We start from the raw sequence: 20,289 nt of genomic DNA, 5'->3' as shown, positions 1-20,289 counted from the left end.
TGTACTAAAGTGACATGGGGGTTTAAAATCTAATGGGATAAGCACCAACTTTGATGTCTTGATTATTCATATATTGTTTTGAAAAGTGGTTTTCATTTACATCCACAAAAAAACAACAATGCGTCCACGAACGACTGGTATTTCACAGTTTGCCAAGTACATTGTGCATCTTGCTATGATATGCATTCAAAGTAGGAATGCGCCAAATGCCTTCATAAAGTGTTCATTGGTGTGCTATTCTAGTCACCTGAACTATTCAATTTCTTCATCCTGCTATGTAGGGCAAGCTTACGTAATACCTTGCTTTGAAATCTGCCTATCATAATGAAAAAATTGAAAGGTCATTCGACCAAAATTGTCCATGAAGTAACTACGAACTGGTCTATTCCTTTGGGTTTTTTTCTGCTGCATTTAGACTTTCAAGCATATTACCTGGTCCAGTCTATACAAACATCAATGACAATATAGTGGAATCGAACAGACTACCTGCGAAAGGAGAGGTTGACCAGGTTACACAAAAACAACTCGATGTTTTGAGAACGCATGTAAGGTAATTAAAGTCAGTATAATGACGATGACATTTATTGTCATCGTTAAATTTTTCAGTTTCATTATTATTATTATTATTATCATTATTATTATTACTATTATTATTATCATTATTATCATCATCAACGATGATGTTGTTTTTATTATTGTTATTATTATTATTATCATCATCATCATCATCATCTATTGGCGATTGTGGTGTTTTTGTTGTTATAATTACTATAAGAAGAACTTTTGTACATTTGGATAAGACCTCTATTAAGTTTCTGTTTAAGGGTATTATTCGCCCAATCTTAGAGTATGGCCAGGCTGCGTGGTCACCGTATAAGCTGGGTGAGCAGAGGCGGTTAGAGAGTGTCTAACGTAGAGCTACTAATTTGATTCCAGGTATTAAGCACCTATCATACTCTTCGCCTCCTGAAATTGCCATCACTCAGTCCCAGACGTATAAGAGGTGACATGATTTATGTGTACTAATATATGGTTACTATGATACAAGTTCTGAACTTTTCTGTCTGAGAAATGGTGGTAAAACACGTGGTCATTCCTTAAAGCTAGAGAAAAGATATTCACGTCTTGATGTAAGTAAGGTTTTCTTTGCTAACCGAGTGATAGATGTGTGGACCAGTCTCCCAGAAGATGTAGTTTCTGCTTGTTCAGTGATTGCATTTAAGAATAGACTGGATAAGCATTGGGAGAAGATTGCCTATGATTTTTGAGTGATTTTCGATTCTCGTGTGTTTTCATGGAATTTTTTGCTGTCTACGATACTCCTGCCACCCCTCCTGGGAGCATAAGTATTATATCTAATTTTTGTATAAAGGAGAGCATCAATAGACATACTACTTTGATCGACGAACAGGCTCAGTCCTACAACATCGTTCTAGTAAACTAAACTATATTATTGTTGTCGCCGTTGTTAATGTTTCCATCATGATCTGTAGTTTAAAGATAAATGCCAGTTGTGGTGACGATTTCAAAAAAAGTTCGTACAGAATCCAATGAAACGACCACCAAAGTGTCTGTTTGTATAAATAACAAAACATGTGCCAAACGATTCTGGAAGAAATTGTGTAATTGCTGAGAAATTAGCCATTTCTCGGGATTCAGGTCAAGCGTCGGGCCGACCGTTCAAAGCAATACACTGTCCCATGCGCGCTTATCTGTGTTGATCTTCAGTGTGAACATTTTCAGCGTAGATTTCAAGATTTCACAAAGTTCAGTTTATGTAACTGTACCAGATCTAGATCCTCGATGATACAGTGACAATTAAGCCTGGTTTTACTGACTCGTGAAATCCGTGTTTACTGCAACTATAGTTTCATTTATCTTTTAATATCTAATAAATGACATGCTCCTCATAATCATTTATGCAAAAGCATGCAAATTGAATAAAATAAATCAACTGTTCATTGAATGTGCATGTATTATAGAAACCATAATGACTATAATAGTCAATATGCAGCTTGTATTATTTATTATATTCTTTGTCTCAACTTTGTAGACTTCACTTCTACTAGCACGCTTTTATTGTGTTTTATTCCTATGCGTAATATTACAGTGCATGTTTCACTGCATATTATAAACTTCGTTATTTACATGAAACCGTAATCTGCTGATCTGATCCTCCATTATGATTATAGACATTATGTCAACATCCTTGGCCTTCTGAGCTGTTTTAAATCATAATTATGAAATATAAATAGATAAATAAGTAAATGAATAATAAATAAATAAATAAATAAATGAATAAATAGATAAATAAATAAGTAAATAAATAAATAAATAAGTAAAATATATAAAATAATTTCTATAAATGTATATCTTAAAATCTTAAACTAAATCTTCTTCGGATCATCAGCGCCAATTAAAATATCTTCTGTCAGTATAAAAAAAAATTACATTATCAATCGTATTGAACCTCGATTTTCTGTCATGCATTCAACTAACGCATTTTAGGGTCATTCTCAGAAAAATGAACCAATTGATGGGGGAAAAAATCGTAAAAATGAAGTCTACAGAATGGGTTGAAAGATGCATATTGTGAAAGTACCATGTATGAGAAAGTGGCAACAGAAAAGGGGCAAGTCGCTGTTGTGTCAATTTGAAGTACTGACCGGATTAACTCAAGCACTGTATATCATCGTTACGGAGGTTAATCGTTAGCATTGCCCACTATGTTACTTGATTAAATCACTTTTGAAATGATTGAAATTGAAATGCACACAATTTAGTTTTAGCGTGGTATCAACAATTTCATTTTCTGAAGCAAAAATCTTTGCAAGATGGAAAAACTATTTAATATTGTTTTCAGAAGCAGGACTTTACCAAATAACATATAACAAAACGTACCATAAAAATCATTGCACATCTTCGTTCAGTTTAATGTTCATAATTTGAATGAGGCAACCTTAAAATAACTTTCATCCATAACCTGAGATCCTTAGCAATGCATGACCAATGCTGGGAATCCAAAGATAGTTTACCATTAAATCCCCTCGATAGCATTTAACCTTGTCAATCTTCGTTACGGAAGTTAAAATCAAGTTACAAATTGCAATACTTATTTTGTTAGCTTGGGAACATCTATATCAATGTATTCGTCTACTTTTTTTCATTTAATTAATGTGGAACGCATTGCTTAATTCCCACCCCCCCCCCCCAAAAAAAAAAATAATAATAATAATAAATGTTAAAAACAGAACAGGAAGCGGACAACTGTCATTTTTGTTGTCGTTCTTGTTCAAAGTTGGAATGAGAAAACCGAATAACCAGGCCACAGAAATGCAGTTCATCTTAAAGGTTTCTGGCAATAAACAAAATATAACAATCACAGTCCCGTAACCAGAATGAGTTCTCTGGGTTACGAGGAATCCCGCCGCTCGCCAATAGCCAAAAAAGATAGAGAGAAAAAAAGAAGAAGAGAATTAAAATAGGACATGGGGAAATGAATAATAATAAAGTGAGGTGAATGAACCAAGAGGCTAAAAATTAACAAATACATAAATTATTAATGAAATCTATATGATCTAATTGCGATTTGTTTTAATTATTTTGTTTCATTGAGATACGCAATTACGCATCCTGTTCGTGATTTAAAAAAATATGAATAGCCAAAATGTTTGATTATCTAAATACGTATAATAAATTCCAACAAACCGTGAGTGTTTGAAATACCCCTTTTCATGTTTGTCAGTAGGCCTATATCAATTATTTCAGCGTTTTTTCATGCGCATTAAGGGGTCATCCAGGCTGAAAAATCTGCTCTGAACAGATAATAATCAGACAAACAAAATACTGCAAATATGATCAAAATCGAACAAGGAATAACAGCGTTATGCCATATGAAAGATATGCATTATTTTAGTGAAACAGTTTGGTCTATGCATATCTTCATGAATATTAAAAGAGTTGATTGATGGTGTACATACATATAATCCCCATTTGTTCTTTTGCATTCTCTTGCATGAAATTATTTTTTATTCAATTTATATCCTCTTTTTTTTGAAAGTGTGCTTAAAATGTCTAGTTTTTATATTGAAATGGCATATTTTCAGCTCGCGCTTCGCACTCGCTGCTTATCATTTTCTTAGCAAGACACCCATCCTTTTTTATGATTACAGAAAGTTAATAGAATGTCCCATTTTGGGTTCTAAACCTATATAAGCGCGCGTTTTACCCTTGCAATAATTGTTTATTGGATATATATCTTGTTCTCAAATTACAGTCGCATCAATTAAGGTACCCATCCTTGTAATTAGTACAAACAGTGTTTAGAATGTCAAGGTTTCAGTCAGAATACGAAAAAAATCAGCTAGTACTTTGTACTTGCATTAATACTTTATTCAGATAACATCCTGATCATTTCTACAAAAAAAATGCTTAGAATGTCAAGTTTTCAGATTAGACTATTCACAAGTTTTAGCTCGCGCTTTGCGCTCACATTTTTGATCGGTGAAATAACCATCCTCATGAGTCATTGCAAATAGTTTTCCTTCCTCTTTCCTTGTCCATGAAAGCTTGTTCCTCCTTCTTCCCCTTTTCTCCACCGTTTCTACCGACTTCAGCATTAGACAAAGCCATGTCACCTGTTCTGGAACTAGAATTGTACTATCAATCTCAGCAAAGTACAGCAGAGAAGTTTATTAACTTCCGTAACAGTATTGTTACGGAAGTTAATGCACTTTCTATAGCAAAGAAATTGAGAAATTTTAAGTTCTAAAGAAGATTCCAATATTCAAAATTTGTAGTATGAATTATTTGAAATTCCAAAAGCATTAAATATCGTATATAATTCTTGGGAAATTGTTCTCGCTGGCAAGGATGAATAGCTATTATTTCTATGGGTACGTAGGTGGAGGGTACCTTATATAATTTATATCTGTATGATCCGGAGTGATGCAGTACAGTACAAATTTGTAGCATATTCAAGAAAAAATGTTACGGAAGTTAATGCGTTACGGAAGTTAATGTTTTTGTGCTTTGTGGTCCAACGTGGACCTTATTTAGCAGCCCTACCTTTGAAAACTGTATTTATTATGAAAGGTGTCTCTTATCCTATATAATGCTGAATCCTTAACAGAACTACCAAAGTGCATATTTTCTTAAGGTGCGTTACGGATGTTAAACCTGTTTAGTCATACATTTCATTTTTTAAGAATAGTCCTTTATTTTCATGTAATACAGGAAACACATATGATACTTCCCTATCAATTATTTATTAATGAATATCACTCTACTTGCAGACACATTATCATGTAATATCATACAGTTTAAAAGGGAGAAAAAACTTGTGGCAGTATTCGTTACGGAAGTTAAAATGAATTGAGGACAAAGTTAAAAGTGGAATTAATCACAGAGTGATCATCAAATACTAGGATAAGCCCAGTTTGACAGACGTATACACCATGCTGCCCTCACCAGACATTGATGTAGGTAAGAAATACAGAGTACATATAAAAGAGAATGATAGTAAAATAAAAACTGACCTGAGACAGTGTATATTCTAACAAAAAGCAAAAATAAAAGGCCTGTGTAATAAATTTAGAGCTTTACTAGTCACTGGTCGCATATGATTTGTGGAGCTAGTCTATTACTGTCATTTTGTTGATAATATTTTTGTAGAAAATGTTCAGGGTTGTGAAGCTAGCGGGCATAAGATAGTCGAGACACGTTTTTTGTGAATTGTAACATTTTTTTGAGAATGACCCTTTAGTGCATTGACCCAACAGAGAGAAACGTTTGTTCGCATTTTTTTTTTGTTCGCCTACCTGACATTCGTGAACCTTTCATTCATGCGCTGTCATAAATAGCAACGTTTGGTATGCCGCATATCGGCATATATACGGTACAACAACGCAGTAGCGCCGCGGCGCCTCGGCGTGAATGTTCAGTATACAAATAGCGAATAGGCATGAGTGCGATGGTGCGAGATTTCGCATGAGGTGAAAGATGCTCTATTCAACTCGGCTAACGCCTCGTTGAATAGAGCGTTTCTTTCTTTCACCGAATGCAAAATCTTGCACCATTGCACGAATAAGAATATTCGCTATTTGTGTTGTACAACGCCTCGGAATCTAGCGAAAATATGAAAAAAAAACAAGAGTTTTTCCCTCCAGTAATCTATGAAAAGGGATAAAAAATATTGCATATCAATTTGTTGTGTACAAAAAACGCTCCTTTTATAAGGCATAGAAATGGGACGTTTAACGCACAGTCACTAATACGCGCCGCTGTCTTCGCATCGTGCAGGCAGTCTACGTGTATAGTGGCGGGCTGCTACATTGCGGTGCAGGGGTGTTCAACTTACATATCGTGAGCGCACTCAGCTGCGTGTTTTCACTTCTTCTCCTTTCTCTCCTTTTCTTGTCATTTTTCCTCGCATTACTTGTTTTCATAAATTTCCCTCTCACTTTCCTTGTTTTCTCACTCCCTTCAGTTTTGTAACTCTTCTTGATCACTTGCATTCATTGGCACACCCCCCGGTCAAAAATGGTACGGTCCTATCCAACATACACTCAAGTCGTCGCTGTACGAATAATGAAAACGTGCAAAATTATTCACGCGCTGCGTTGCCTAGCTATGCATGTGTACTGTGTACACACAATGCCATCGGCTGAACCCGCCAAACTATAGTGACCAATTATTGCAAAAGCTTTTGCAAATGTGAAAAGTGACAGAGGTTTTTTTTATCCAATCAAAATCATTCTTAGGTATTCGCAATCTACAGCATTTTCTGCAAAATGTCTTTTTTTGATAGGGTCTATTGTGACGTATATATTTTTTACAACAATGTGAAGTCGCACCAAACGTTTCGTTTCCCGCACTTGCCCATTGGCTCATGTACAAATGGATTTCCAAAATCATCAAGAAAGGTTCCAAAAACCTCAAAAGTGACAGAACTTAATTTGACTAAAATTAAATGAAAATCATATCATGTTCAAGGTGAGAATCTGTTCTATTCTATTCTGTTTTGATAGATCACCTTGTTGACGCGTTTGGGAGATATCTAAGCAAATCCCTCAAAAACGGCGTATTTTCCATAGGGAAATAATTTAACACGCTACGCACTGCAAAAAAGGAGCGCAAACAAATTGATATGAAAGCAAAAAGCAAAATCCCACAAGCGCACATGATCGATCTTGGACAGCGTTGCGCATTTTGCCAGCGGGCTGTACGCGCATTGTCACCTTATTCAATGAAATCGAATTGTGACGTCACCTCTAAAGCCGTGCAATTGTACATTTTGGACGGTACATTTTGGATGGTACGTATTGTGTGCAACGGTACGAATGTGTGACATTCAGCCTCCCATTTGATCGCGTACAACAAGCTAAGTAGGCGTTGTACAATACACAGTGAGTCATGTTCTTATTGCAGGGGCGTATTGCATACTCTTATTCATGATAATCTCTCTGAGCGTTACAGTTTTTACATGTATATTGAACTCTTATCAAATGAATTCTGTACATACCTCTTTTTCTGCCTTCTAGCTGAAGTGTAGATTTTCGTCGTATTACACAAGGATACCTCCGAATCAAACCAAGCCATATTTGATTTTGGAATTAAAAAATAGTGCCATTTTCTATATAGCAGGTTTAGTAGCCGCTAGAGATGGCGCTATTACCCTAATCTGAAATACTTAATAATCACGGAGGTCACGTGTGTGGGTGTACGTGTGTAGATGGATGTGTGAGTTCTGTGACGGGGAAGAGGGGGGGGGGAGCTGTGGGTGATGGTGAGTTGAAGTGAGCTTGTGTGAGTGTTTGGGGAGAGAGATGAGGGGGTATGGGGGTTTAGGTGAGTGTGTAGGGATGTTTTATGATAAAATCTTCCTCTAATTAACCTTTGAAATAATCTTTTATCCCTTTTAAAATTTATTTCTTTTACAATTATTATGTGCAAAAGAGATTATTTCTATTCTATTCAGGGAAAAAAGTCATCCTTTACAAAGTTTTTTTTCTTTGTTATTTTGTCGTTTGAAATGGGTTTTTTCCTCTGCTTTCACATTGTTATAGAAGAGAAATTTAGCAGTTTAATTTTATTTGTAATCATTTAAAAAAAGATTTGTAATCTCATTGATATATTTATTTGTTTGACTGTTTATTGATTGTATACATGCAAAGAATCTTTATTTATATGAATTGTGATTGTAAACCTATTGATTTGAAAGAGGAAGAAAATAAAATATTATTCCAAAAAAAAGTAATAATCATTCGATTTTATTTAGATCAATCAGTGAAACATTATAATTACCGTAATTAGTTTTGAATTTTACCTACCTCAAAGCTATTATAGGGTTACATTATTATCAGGAGACCCCCCGGGAGACCCTCGGAAAACGTTAAGTTTATACCATCACCCCCACCCATTAAATACTAGTAGCAATAGTAGCAATATTGTAGAAATCCATGGCCGAGATCTCACCCCCCCTTCCTTACCTTCCCCTCCCCTTTGTCTCCCCTCTGCTCCTTTTTTTAATTATTGTTATTATTTTTGTTGTTGTTATGATGATTATTATTATTATCATTATTGTTATAATTTCACTGATCAAAAGTTATACCCCTTCAAGATCCTTATCTTCCTGCTCTTCTAGTTCTCTCGTAAACCCCAAAGTTTTCAAAACATGGGGGGAAGATCATATGTTCACCCATCCTCCAAGTTATGGAATAGCCATCCTGAAAACATCAAACAGTCCTTGACCGCTAAAACTTTCAAACAATACTTAAAAACATTTCTCTTCAATTCGTCTTAATTTCTTTAATAATTTCTATTAAAAAAGCGCCTTGAGCACTCTTAAGCGTGGATTTGGCGCGATATAAGATATTATTATTAGTAGAAGTAGTATCATCATCATTATTATTATTATCATTAATATTATTATTATTATTATTATCATCATCATCATCATCATCACCATAGTTATTATTATCATGAGGCCAACATACGGGGCACTTGCACCCTAACCCCCCCCCCCCCCATCCCAAAAGCCGCCCAGTCACTTTATGCATTTGTATTCTGCCATTGTATTGTTTTGTCTTGTCATTAATTCCCTCTCTCTTTCTGCTTTTTCTTCTGCCTATGGCGCAACACATCCTTCAAAGCGAAGACCTCTTTGTGTGAATAGCTTTGCACTTGTTCTGTAATTATGTTTACATCAGTATGATTTCGATCTTTTTGTTCCTTCTCTTTTTCTTTCCTGTATAGAAACTCATATATGAATAAGTCGATAATATTTTCTTCATTTCCAAGGGGGTCCATACTTTACAAGCTTTGCTTTTCAGTGGACCCCCCCCCCCCCATACACACACACACACATTTCCATATTTCCATTTATACTCAATTTTATACTATTTTTTCACAAAGTAAGAATACAATTGGAATAGAATAGAATTATTGTTTCATCATTATTCTCAAGATTGTAATTTCTTTACTCATTCTTTTCATGCACTGCAGGGATCATTTCGACAATATGGCCCAGACCACGAACGAAATCTGTGACATCATCTTTAACGTCATCGAAACGGACGCTCCCAACAAACCAATCAGGTTTACAACCGGCGAATATGTTGATACCAGGGTGGCAATGAAACTTGTTGATTTTGGCGGGAACACGTGGGTTGAATCCGCTCGGAAACTGGTCGAGGAACCGACGGGCTACACAAAATCCAAAAAAAGTGAGGAGCAGGTCTAAAGACTAACTCGTACAGATCTGCGCATGTCCAGTAAGCCGTGAATAAGCAGAGTGGTTTCAAGAACGCCCGTTTGCATACATTTTATATAAAAAAAAATGAAATGTGGTCGATTTACAGTCGAAGTGTGGGGGGGGGTACGGGAGTGGGTCTCTTAGTGGTGAACCTTTTATTTTGCGAGAACAAAAATAGTTAACACTTGCTTTATTTTGTTATTACACCCTCCAGTACCTCCCCCTCCCCCTCTCTCTCTCTTTCTCTCTCATCACACCTACTCGGACACACGCCCTTACACACGCACCTGTTTAATGTCTAGAGAATTAATGGATATGCTTGAAAACCCTTATTGATCATGTTCAGTATTTTGACAGAATAAATGCTCCTGAAACTTGTCTCAGACATTGAATACAAGTAGCCTACATGTAATCCTGTCATTTTCTTTAGGTTAACATTCCACACTTCATTGCATCGAGCATATCACACTGTGTTTCAATGTACATTCTTTTTCTTTGTGTGTGCATTCGAGGCTTTTTTTTCATCACACTTGTATCAATCAGATATGATTTTAACGTCTGGGATCGACCTTTAATGTCACCATCCGAAAGACATGACCAGGTCTCGAACCTTGAACCATTGCATCCAGTTGTAATTTCCCAAGAGATTACAGGCGCACGTCACAACGCCCAGTGTGGGACCGTCGTGTGCGAATCAACCATATATATCGTTGTTTATACATGTGGTGTATTGGTTAGGAAATATATTATTTAAAATTACCATGATATTTCAAAGAGATAATTCACTTTCAAACTAAATTTTCGGAAAAATATAATTCTTAATGTTTAAAAAAACGATTCCCGTAAACGTTTTCCCCTCAAAATATGGAATGAGCATTTTTATAAATATATAATCAAAATAGGCCAAAATAGAAAGTCATCACATTGTTATCATACTGACCTGAACAAATGCTAGACAATCATTGTTATGTAACACATACATCACACCGTGCTCACATCGTGTTCACACTCACTATGGACGCAACATTCAACATAATTATAAAGCAACATTCAACAGTAAATATAATTCAAATTAAACATGAAAAAGGAAACAAGGAAAATATAAAACAAAGAGGGATTATAATGAATTGATAAACTTAATATTCATTCAATTCAGATAAACATGTATTTTTTCCATTCCATTACATTTTTCATAGACATCCATTCATACAAAATCAATGTGTTGTGAATAAAACAAATATGTACATGTTCTGTTTAAAGAAGGCTTATGGCAAGATACACTGTAAAAACTGCGGTGTTAAAACTGACACCGGTTGGTGTCAATAGAGGACCACACCCTGAGGTGTTAAAATTACAACCTAGAGATTAAACATAACACCAAAGAGTGTAAATGTAACAACAAAAGATGTAATAACACCTATAGGTGTAAACTAACATGACTAACACCATCAATTTAACACCGGTGTAAAATAACTGGTGTGGTCCTCTCTGTACACCGGTTAACACCAGATTTTGCTGTGTACGCCTATAGATAATAAATATTTACAATAAAGCAATACACGGGAAAGGCAGAGAATAGAAGAGAAGGAAAGGGGACGAGAGAGGGAGACGTGAGAGGGGTGGCTGGCATGAAATACTAAATAAAATAGAAAGATCAACAAATGTATCAGTGAGGGAAAAATATAAATGCAAATGCCGCAACAACAATTCTCCATGCTTCATGTTATCATGTTAACTTAAAGTCAAAAGGAAACGTAAGATAGAAAATATTCATTTATAAAATGACATAAGCATTTCTTTTCAATTTATAGTTAAAGCTAGAGTTTTTTTTATATGATCCTAAATTTCGTTCCATATTTTGGGGCCAGTATAACGAATATTGTGTTGGAAGATTATTTTTCTATGTTTGGAAATAATTTTACTTGAAATATATACGAAATATGCTGTAAGTGCCAATAAAACAAGTTGAGAGACATTTCAACTCTGAAAAGAGCATTGCTACAAGCATGACAAGTATTGTAAGTTGCGAACTCAATAAGCCTGGGTTTATCTGTTCTCGTTGCATTCTTTGAAGTCAATATTTGAGGAGTACATAATGATAAGGGTTTATGGAAAGTGCACTATAAATCTCACATGATTTTTGCAGTAAATCAGTTAAAATAAGAATAAGAGATGCAGTTTAGATAAGTTTGATTAAAGGTGTCATATAAGCTAGAAGTGATAAGCTTTGCTTTAAATACAAACTACCCTTTTACATCATGCCGGTGGATTGTACATAAAATAAATATATTAATTAGAAAATGTTAGAATGTTACATTTTGAAATATTACATTATCAATTATTATATTAGATATATTTATGATCTCGAAGTAAGTTGCAGACGACAAGTCAATATCACAAACTTTTTTAGTTCTAGTCTAAATCGTTTAGAAATGATTTATATTCACCATTCGAAGCCTATCTATGTCAAAAAGTTTGTGATAGATAATATTTACTTTAGTTATCCCATCTACATCTTGTTTGTATGATTTATTTTCTATATTGTTATCTGTATAATAGTTTCCCTACTTTAATATTTCTATTTCAATTATGTTGAATTGATTGTACACATGTTCTTTTACTTGATTGTGGTAAATAAATCAAATGAAAATCGTACTTTACAAAAACAATTGATTAAACAAAATAATTCATCGATTTCAGGCTTCCATAGGATGAATATAATTTTGGACAGAATACTTCATGAGGTAAAAGATGAAATGGTCCATTCAACGTTGCGTAGCCAAGTTGAATGGATCATTATTTCATCTTTATGAATTTTGATGCAAAACATGCTCATGCAGTGCGAATTCGGTCTGTTGATTTACGTCATTAAAACATGCGCACTGCTGGTGCCTGCAGCTGTGCTGTCTCGGTGCGCGCGTGCAATGGAAAATCGTATAGATCCAAAATTGCACGATGAACGGATCCAAATTAATCTTTCATCGAATGTAAATATTCTTTCAATTGCACAAATTTACATTCATTATTTGTTTCATATATCTCAAATAAGTTACAAAGTGTTTAAAAATGTAAAAAAGGGAATAAAAAAGATAAAGATTAGGTTGGCCTATTTCCATCAAATCCTTTTCTCTGATAAAAAAAATATTGCTATTCTGTGGTTTACACCATGTATCGACAGCTCATCAGCCCTTTGCTTTCATTGTTCTGTGACGCGCATTGCTTCATGGACGAGTCGATTGCGTGCAGTCAGTTTGATCTGCGCTAACTTCATGCGCGCAAACACACACACACGCACACTCACACCCACACACACAGGTAAGTACACATATCATACACATGATTACAATGAGGGAACGGTAGCGCGCTTACCGTGCAATGGAAAAAAAATGCACAGTCACCGTGCATGGAAAATTACAAAATGCACGCAGTAAAGAAAGGGCCAAATATTGAACGCCTTTCACCCAATCAGATGGCAAGAATCACCGTTTTAGTTATATAATGAAGACTGATCGCTTTATTGCATGAAATCGGTAATCAATTTCAAATTTGTCTTAACTCCAAAATGCAATTGTACCTGGTTGGATCTTATGTTGAATATAAAATTAAAGTCCAATAGGCAGTTCCTTACACGTATATACAACATAAATTTTATTAGGTTATTCTGCTACAACACAATCACTTCTGCGTCATCTTGACCATGTTGACAGCAGCCATAACTTTCTCCGTACAAGTGGTCACGTGTAATAACAAAGTATGGTTGGAACTACCCCTTATCGACCACCTAATCTTCAAAGCATCGTATGTGCGAAAATATTCATCAATTTTAACCAGTTATCGTCTCATTTGTGCAGAAAATTGAGTAGATCAGATTCCCATGTTTCGCTCGGCACCTCCGATTCAATCCGCGTATATATCGACGAACAAAGAATACAACGATTTTTCATTTGCTCATTTGCACCCGTCTTTTGAAACCGACCACCCGTGATACACTAAGTTTACGGCCGATTCTTGTCGCGGTGGCGAAATATTTTTACTCTTTCAAATCAGTTCTATATGATGTCAACATGCTAAATCGGATCGTCTCACAGCTCACTGCGAGCTCCGGCACATGATTCGACGATTGACGACGGATATTTGTTCTATAAAGCCGTTACCTATCGGATTTCTTGTGTTTTCAGCGGGATTTGGGTCTCGTCAATACAATTTTGTTTAATTCTACTTAATTTTTTTACCTTTTGTTGCTTTTTTTCTCATAAAATCGCTTCTCACCGTTTCTATGGACACTGCGCCTACTCTTCCGCGCGTATCGTTTCTAATACGCAATAATTTTAACGCGTGCAAGGTGGTCGGTTTCAAAAGAGGCGGTCGATATGTGGTAGTCTCACCATATAGTCTACGCTTGCAGATCTGTATCAGTTATCACCACAGTACCTCTTGTAATTATTTTTGCATTTGAAATGGTTTCATCATCTGCTTCGTACAGCAGAATGTACATGTACATTCATAGGCGGCGGAAGCGGGGGGGACGGGGGGGACGTGTCCCCCCTAAATTTGTTGTTCATGACCTTTTTTTTTTTTGCTTGTCAAAAAAATTTTGGTTGTCCCCTCCTAAAATTTTTGACTTCCGCCGCCAGTGTGTACATTAACCGAAAATCTACACAGCAAAAACTGTGGTGTTAACCGGTGTACATAGAGCACCACATCAGTTATTTACGCCAGTGTTAAAGGAAACCAAAACCCAAGAAGAGAAATAATCTTATTGGAAAGAGTAAAATGAGATGAACAATTTAAAAAAAGTTTCATCAAAATTGGTTATGAAATAAGCAAGTTATGGACGATTAAAAAGTCTTGTACTTACTATGTGGATCCTCAAATTGGCAAACGTGCTTCAAAATGGCTGATTTTGTGGACAACTCTCCATTTGTTTTGTACACATATTTTCAGATTTTCCCCTTTATTTTACATATTTCATATTATCTCCTCCTGACCTTGACATATATGGTGTGGATTATATTTTCCCATGACATATGTTGTGCTCAGAAGGAGGCAAGATGCAATTTGAAAGATGAGGAAAATCTGAAAATTTGTGTACAAAACAAATGGAGAGTTGTCCACAAAATCAGCCATTTTGAAGCACGTTTGCCAATTTGATGATGCCCATAGACAGTACAACAAGAGTTTTCAAACTCCCATAACTTGCTTATTTCATAACCGATTTTGATGAAACTTTTTTTAAATTGTTCCTCTCATTTTACTCTTTTCAATAGGATTACTTCTGTTCTTGGGTTTTGGTTTCCTTTAAATTGACAGCGTTTTAAAACCTGTAAGTGTTGTTACATCACCATTGGTTTTTACATTTACACTCTTTGATGTTATGTTCAGTCTCTAGGGTGTAATTTTAACACCTCAGGGTATGGTCCTCTTAACACCAACTGGTGTCAGATTTAACACCACAGTTTTATAGTGTAAGTTTGCAATCGTCCGCAAATTGATTTCTTGCAATACACCCATATGATATACGTGTTCATCTCCAAATCGATCAGTTTTATGGCAATCATTTCATTGGTGAAACTGTATACAAACAATGAATGTTTATGAGTGCAATGGACAGAGTACTTCATGAGGTGAAAGATAAATGGATCGTTCATATTTCACCGGATGAAGCATTCTGTCCATTGCACGACTGAAGAAAATCATTCATTATGTGGTTTATATGACACCTAAAAATAGATTTTTTAAAGAAATTTATGAATTTCTATGCAAGAGTTCGGTCTGCTGATTGTTACGTCATTACAACATGTGCGGTAGAAACACGAGTACTCCCGGCTGCGCGTTTCCGTTTTACACCCTGGCGAAGGCATTTTCCGGAAAAGTAGCCAAAAAGCGACTAGTAAGGAGTCTACGTCTACGTTTGTTTACATTATCAGCTGGGCGCGCGATCCAAAGTCCGCACCGAAGTTATCCGCAGCTGAGCTTATACTTTCCAGGTTCAATACGAATGTTTGCCTTGATCATTTGCCTTGCCGATTTGCTGATGTCTGTCTTTCTCTCTATCTGTCTATATATCTATCTCTCAAATTCTATCTCTATCTATGTAACTGCAGTATCTATCTATCTAATAATCTTCTCTGTCTCTCTCATTCTTTATCTAACATCTATCTATCTCAAATTCTCTCTCCCTCTATCCATCCATCTGTCTGCATGTCTTTCTCTATTTCTCTCTCTCTACCTACCTATGTAACTACAGTATCTATCTGTTAATTTGTCGCTCTTCTCTCTCATTCTTGATCTATCTGACATCTATCTCTCAAATTCTCTATCTATCTCTCTATCCATCTATCTATCCATCTGTCTGTCTTTCTCTATTTCTCTCTATCTATTTATCTATTTTTTTAACTAGAGTATCTATCTATCTGTTAATTTGTTAATAATCTTCTCTGTCTCTTTCATTCTTTAATTATCTATTTAATATCTCTATCTATCTATCCATCTGTCTGTCTTTCTCTTATTCTCTCTATCTATTTATCTATCTATTTTTTAACTTATCTATATGGTAATATTCTTTGTCTCTCTCCCTCTTTATCTATCTAACATCTATCTATCTCTCATCTATCTATCTCTATCTATCCATCTGTCTGTCTTTCTCTATTTCTCTCTATCTATATATCTATCTATGTATCTATCTGTTAATTTGTCTATATTCTCTGTCTCTCTCATTCTTTATCTTTCTATCTATCTAACATCTATCTATCTGTCTCTCAAATTCTCTATCTCTCTCCTTCTCTAGCATCTGTCTGTCTTTTTTCTCTCTTTCTCTTTGTCCGTCCATATTTCTATCTACAACATCTCTCTCTCTCTCACTCCCTCTATCTATCCTTCTCTCTCTCTTTCTCTCTCTCCCCCTCTCCCTCTATATTTCGACCTCTCTGTCTCTCCCCCTCTCTCTATCTATCCATCCATCTCTCCCTCTTTCTCTCTCTTTCTATCTATCCACCTCTCTCTCTCTCTTTCTCTATTTCTATCTATCTATCTGTCTATCTTGTTTCTATCTATTTATCAGTCTTCTATATCTATCTTTCGGCAGCTTCTAAGTGTATCAATCCATCAAACTTAAATTTGTCTTTCCATTATAAGTATCTGTTTATTTTGATTTTGTCTGTCATTCTATTTAGTTAATAATTTATTTTTAGAAAAAAAAACTCATAAACAACGCGACTGCAAAAGCATGTTCGGATTTCACTCCTGACTGCCGCTCTCTCTAAGTGCCGAGGAACTCTGATCAGTAACTGTGCAAATTGCATGCGGTGGTGGACTCGCCTGTGTCGCACGCTGCATGCAACCCAGCGACGTGTGTAGACTCTTCACTAGTCGCTTTTTGGCTTCTTTTCCGGAAAATGCCTTCGCCAGGGTGTAAAACGGAAACGCGCCTCCCGGCTGCAGCCTGCTGTCTCGGTGTGCGCGTGCAATGGACAAAATCGTATGGATCCAAAATTGCACGATGCATGGATAAACAAATTGCACGGTTGATGACATCATTGTAAAATGGGCTGAATGAACGATATCAAACAACCAATCAAATCACAAAGATCTATCTGTCATATAATAGCCATTAACATAATTAGGTCAATGATGTAGCTTTAATACTATTGGTCCAATGTCTGTCTACATTCACTCAGAAAATTGTTCCTCTTTTATGATGTCATTATCATAAGTATCCAAGTCAATCGTTTATTCCCTCTGAAGAAGAATCATGAAACACCTGTCCAATATATTTGTGGGAAATGAAATAGTCGAATGTCTTATTTACAAGTTAGTGGACATTCGCATTTTAAGATATATTTGAAAGCTTTCCTGAAATCCTTGGTAAAAATAGTGTAGATGATTGGATTGATGATTTAACCAGCCTAACCAGGAAAATGCGATGAAAACCTCATCTGATGCCATAATTCTTCTACCCGAGGCAGCATAAATGACAGCAGCAGTGAAGTATGGTAACCAGCAGATGATGAAGGCACCTATTACAAGGAAAAGGACTATAGCAGCTTTCTTCTCTCTGATTACTGAGATGCGAGGAATACGGGAGGTGCGTCGTTTCAGTGGTGGGCGATTATCCAGAAGGTCCAATGAGTTCCCTGTCAAAGCGGGCATACTGATCGTCCTTGCCGGGTTGTTGGGAGCGTGGACACTCCCCGCACTTCCGGTCATCGAATACTCATTGAGAGTAACGCCCGCGTTTGCATTACCTCTGCTGTCATCGATTTTGTCTTAACTGCGGTCAGTAGCAACGCTCGAGGACTTCTTCCAGTTATGAGCTGCAGAAGGTTCATGAAGGAAGTGGTCCTTAGCTACCATGAAGATGCGAACGTACATACCAAGAACAAGGACACATGGGTGGAAGAGATCTAGGATGCAATAGACAATAATGTACGAAAGATTGACATTTAGGTAGCAAAAATTTTCATAATCACGGGCGTTATGATACATTAAAACAGAGGGAACCGTGAGTAGCACCGGTAAGCCCCAAGCTGCTGCAATAGTAATGAAAGCTAATTTTCTAGATCTTCTGTTCGCATACCAGATGGGCTTTGTGATTGCCAGATAGCGATCTCCTGCAATTGCACAGAGGTTCCAAACTGAAACAGTACTAAGGATAATGTCCAGTGAGAGCCAAGTGTTGCAGAGGATATCACCAAGGTTGGATATGGCCTGGGAGACCACGAAGGAATTCGCCACTGTGCGGAGCTTGTGGGTTAGAATCACGGCAATGCAGACTAGAGTGTTTCCAAAGACACCTACGAAGATCATGATTGGTAGGAAGACCATAGCAACAATGCTGACCTTCTCTAACGGGTCAATGGTCCCGATTCGGTTGGCATCTTGAAGCATTCCAACTCGTGGACCTTCTGTGTCATTGACAGAATCGATGTTCTCTAGGCTCTCCATGTTTATCTTTTTTGCTGTAATAAACAATGAATACAATAATAACAATATCCGTTACTGATTTTTGCTTTTAAAGGCCACCGCACACCTTACGACCCGTACAGTCGGCGACTCGCTTGCGACTGAGAATGGGGAAATGTGACGTCACAGCTGTTGTACTAAAACCTCCCGTTTTCAAGTCAAGATATATATACAGCAAATGTATTTCCTCGCACTCACGAGTTGTTATCGTTTTATATAATGACATATATGCTACTTTTTCATGACTACTTAAAGCGATTGTCCCATTAAAAGTATTGATATAAACGTTTTCTGCCCGGTGAGATAAGTTGGATCTTCATGATTTCCTAAAATCAGTCCTTAAAATGACTTTTTCTGATCTGAATATAAAAAAATGCGTATGTTAATCATGACTACAATGACTACAATTTTTTATGTGCTAAGATGTAATTTTTAACAACATCAGCAAGCGCTTGACACTCGAATTAAATGACTGGTGATTGGAGAGATATGTATACTCTTAATGGATTCCTAAAATATAGTCCTTAAAAATTTGGGGTCAATATATACAAAATTTAAAGTTCTCGCTTTTCGCTTGCATTGTTTGTTTAGCAAAACAGGTACGTATCATGGTTAAGAAAATTTGCTTACAATGTTCCTTTTTAGGGCTGTTATCAAAACTTTTAAGCTTGCGCTTCGCGTTCGCATTATTTAATCAGTGAGTTACATTTCCGTTTAATGGCACTGCCATTAAAATGCATACAGTTGTATATTAGGTTAGTACACATGGCAACTGAGCGCACTACGCGCGCTAACTGACTCAAATTTTTGTGCCCCCCTCCCCCTCCATGCCGTGGCCCACGGTACGCCACTTGGCCTAGAGATGCATTTAGCAAAACTAGAAATATTAAACTAGTGAATAAATCAACACCTCGGCGCTGAACAGTAATATGAAAGAAACATTCTAAATAAACTATCAATACAAATTGGAAATTCAAATATATATAGAAATCTTGTTCAAAAAGATCTGATGCAACTGGAGTTGAAAAAGGGGGTATTGGAATTCCAATTGATTAATATCTGAAACGTTAAAAACAATTTCAGGACATATCAGAATTGAATAGATCAGTATCATGATAACGGTAAGTACATGTACAGCGAAAAAGCATGAAAAACACGTGGCGCAATTGGTACATCGCGCAGGGTCGTGAAATTTCCTTTATTTTTCTATTCATTCAAATATACTTAAGCAAGATAACAAGATCAGGACACTGTTTTTTTTTCCATAACTTTATGCTATTAACTCCCCACTATTTTTAACAATACAAAGGACTGTCTTTGTTTCTACCCGTTATGGTCTTAACTCCCCACTATCTTTATAAAGAACTGGGTTTCTGTTACCACCTGATATGCTACTTTAAACTCCCATATCTTTAACATTACCAAGAACTGGGTTTCTGTTTCTACCAGTTATGCTACCAACTCTCTACAATCTTTAACATTACCAAGAACTGGGTTTCAGTTTCTACCAGTTATTCTACTAACTCTCCACTATTTTAACAATGCCGAGAACAGTTGCTGTTTCTACCCCTTTT

The 20,289-nt window shown here is 36.2% G+C and overlaps 1 long non-coding RNA gene and 1 pseudogene across 1 annotated transcript; one reads left to right on the top strand and one right to left on the bottom strand.

Moving 5' to 3' along the window:
* The first annotated feature begins 372 nt into the window (after positions 1-372).
* On the top strand, positions 373-9,818 carry LOC121420967. Its single transcript, XR_005970910.1, has 2 exons — positions 373-550; positions 9,505-9,818. It is a non-coding gene; the product is annotated as an uncharacterized LOC121420967 (long non-coding RNA).
* A 7,735-nt stretch (positions 9,819-17,553) lies between these two features.
* LOC121421912 lies at positions 17,554-18,697 on the bottom strand (annotated as a pseudogene).
* Positions 18,698-20,289: the final 1,592 nt, after the last annotated feature.

The sequence above is a fragment of the Lytechinus variegatus genome, chromosome 9 (genome assembly GCF_018143015.1).
Source record: "Lytechinus variegatus isolate NC3 chromosome 9, Lvar_3.0, whole genome shotgun sequence".
NCBI classification, from domain to species: Eukaryota; Metazoa; Echinodermata; class Echinoidea; order Temnopleuroida; family Toxopneustidae; genus Lytechinus; species Lytechinus variegatus.
This window is presented reverse-complemented; position numbering and strand designations above follow the sequence as displayed.